Source organism: Mus caroli, unplaced genomic scaffold (assembly GCF_978045245.1).
Source record: "Mus caroli unplaced genomic scaffold, Mus_caroli_1 scaffold_10, whole genome shotgun sequence".
Taxonomy (NCBI): Eukaryota; Metazoa; Chordata; class Mammalia; order Rodentia; family Muridae; genus Mus; species Mus caroli.
The window spans coordinates 118,633,647-118,636,541 of record NW_028227265.1 but is presented as its reverse complement, the minus strand read 5'-3'; the positions used below and the strand labels follow the sequence as shown (position 1 = coordinate 118,636,541).

At 43.4% G+C, this 2,895-nt stretch overlaps 1 pseudogene; it reads right to left on the bottom strand.

Annotated features, from left to right (window-relative positions):
- Positions 1–588: 588 nt before the first annotated feature.
- Positions 589–1,011, bottom strand: LOC110300643 (small ribosomal subunit protein uS9 pseudogene; annotated as a pseudogene).
- Positions 1,012–2,895: the final 1,884 nt, after the last annotated feature.

Sequence of the window (2,895 nt, the reverse complement as noted above, 5' to 3'; positions counted from 1 at the left end):
GCATAAGAAAGTGTATTTAGAACTGTCTCATCCTTATTCATGTGACTTCAACCTGTGCATTCTGGATTTTAGTTTACAGTTCATAGCAGAATTATCTTTAAACTTGGGGCTTAGCTTTCACTACTTTCTGAATTATAAGGTTGATCCCAACATCCCTCCAAGCTGTTGCACTCAGAAAGGCCTTTTCTTTTTCTTCTTCTTCTTCTTCTTCTTCTTCTTCTTCTTCTTCTTCTTCTTCTTCTTCTTCTTCTTCTTCTTCTCCTTCCTTCCTTTCTTTCTTTCTTTCTTTCTTTCTTTCTTTCTTTCTGAACATTAAGATCCTAGGATATTTCCTACAAAGGTAACCCTGATTTTTTGTTGTTGTTGTTTTTGTTGTTGTTGTTGATTTGAGAAAGGGTTTCTCTGTATAGCCCTGGCTGTCCTGGAACTCACTTTGTAGACCAGGCTGGCCTTGAACTCAGAAATTTGCCTGCCTCTGCCTCCCAAGTGCTGGGATTAAAGGCATGCACCACCACACCCGGCTTTCATTTATTTATTTATTTATTTTTATTTATTTGGTAAACCCTGATTCTTGAGACAGGCTTATCCCTAGGATCTCTGGTATCGGGCACAGGCACCAGGACTTCCAAACTTTTTGGATTCGCAGAGATGGGGGTCAGCTACAAGCAGAGTCCAATCGTACTGGATGAGGATATATTTGACCTCCTTCTTAGAGGCTTCATCCACATATTTTTGGTAATAAGCCACCAGGACCTTTGAGATGGCATAAATTTGGGCCACATGACCACCACCCTTCACACGGACCTGGATATCCATACCAGCAAACCGCTCCTTACCCAGAAGCAAAACAGGTTCCAGTAACTTGTACTGCAGTGTGCGAGGCTCAATCATCTCCAGGGGATGTCCATTCACCTTGATGAGCCCATTTCCTTGTTTGCAGTGGGTCGCAGCTGTGTCTGTCTTCTTGTGTCTGAAGACCTGCACGGACTGCAGCCAACCCTTGGACGGCATAGCTACAAGTACGAACATGAGTTCCTCACCGTGCTTCACCACCACTGGAAAAGGCCAAAACATGAGGTCCTTTTTTCCTTTGATAATCCATATGCATCAAGGCCCTCACTAACAGGTCAGTTTCATTAGCATTAGGCTCATCTATGTGTATAGATCTCAATGTTTTATGAATGCATTTAATCAAATAATCTTGGACTTCATACAGCTTTTACTTTTTCTCTTCCATTAGCCACTTCCAGACATGTGGGTCTCTCTTGTATGTGGTGCCTGAAATCACATTTGCTTTCAGTCTGTTTTTACATTCCCCCCACTCCCCACTCCCCACTCCCCACTCCCCAGGGAAACGTTTTTAACAGCAACTTTTCTGATAACAGAGTTTCTTCCTTCTATTTACTGGTACTTCCCATCTGCAGTGTTAAGTGAGTTTTTGCTCTTTTTTAATTTGGGTAGCTCAGCAATCGCTTCCTTGGTCTGAGTCCCTCTCTTACCACGTTTAAGGCCGTGGTTGCCTTTTCGGTGTTGTCTTAGTTGTGAGCAGCAGGTTCCGGTGGGCAGCCCTTTGGGATCTTTATTTTTTTTTTTCTATTATAAAATCTAGGGACTGGTTTTCATTCTGCGGTTTAAAATCACTGTTTGGGGGCCCAGAGAAGCAGTTCAGCAGTCAAGAAGAGTGCTTGCTATTCTTGGGGAGGGAGCGGGTTCTATTGTCAGTACCCAAGTTAGTTGATGCACAACTAGTCAACATCACTGCAGCAGCTGGGCATCCAGAACCCTTCCCATGTCTCTGTGGACATCATGTGTGTGTGCGCGCGCACACACACACACATACACACACACACACACACACACACACACACAAAATAAAATTAAGTATTTATTTTTTAAATCAAAGAATTGTTTTGTCTGCATTGGTCTGTTTAGGTGGCTGTAGGTGGTAATGTTTGGAGCTGCCTGTTTTTAGTTGTAGTTCTTGTGGTAGGAAAATGGCAGCATCAGGCTGCCAATAGCTCTGAAAAGAATCTGGACGACCTTTCACCCACTCCTCCCCCTCATACTGCCTTGGGTCTTCTCTATCCCCCACTCTGTTGAAAAATGCTTCAGTGTTTTTTGATTCTAGACAAATAGTATTTTAAAACAGGACAACTCTGGCTTATGATGTTGGTGTAAAAGATGGGAAACAATGTTAATTGCTTACTATGAAATCCTTTAAACTCTGGCAGCTCTGAAAATGTTGGCTGTAGAATCTTAAATCAGCAGACACCACCAGGTTCTCATCTTGCAGCTGTGCCGGGAGTGCCTAGACCAGTGATTTGGGGCAATTGCTTACATCCCTGAGTGTCTGAGTAGCTAGATAGTAACACTCCATTTGTGGACTGAGCATAGTGTCCACCTGATTGTCTAGCCCTTTGCCTTGGAAACTAAACCATGTGGGAGAAAAGAAACACTCCGATTGTAAAAGACTCTCCTGAGTTGTAAAGAGTGATGCACAGTTGGTAACATATAGTCAAAGGGGGCAGCAGGAGACAGATCCCAGGGACTTATACAATGAACAAAAAGCCCAGGAGCTTGATTTTGGTGAGTTTATATTTTCTAAAATTAGACTCACTTTGCTGATACAAATATCCATGTGAGCACACTTTCAGAGAGGGAGGGCAACAATGTATCCAAGCAGGAATTCTGTGTGGATGAAGCTTTCTGCCCGTGTAGATCTCACCACGCCTCCCTAGAAGGAGGCCAACCATTACCAACATCCAAACCAGCCTTCTGCTCAACCTCTAAGACATGACCTGCATTATGTCACTGCCCCTGAGTTCTCAAAACAGCTCTGGACACACCTATCATCATTGTCCTAATTTTGTAGAGGAAACCTTTACCCCTCTGAGT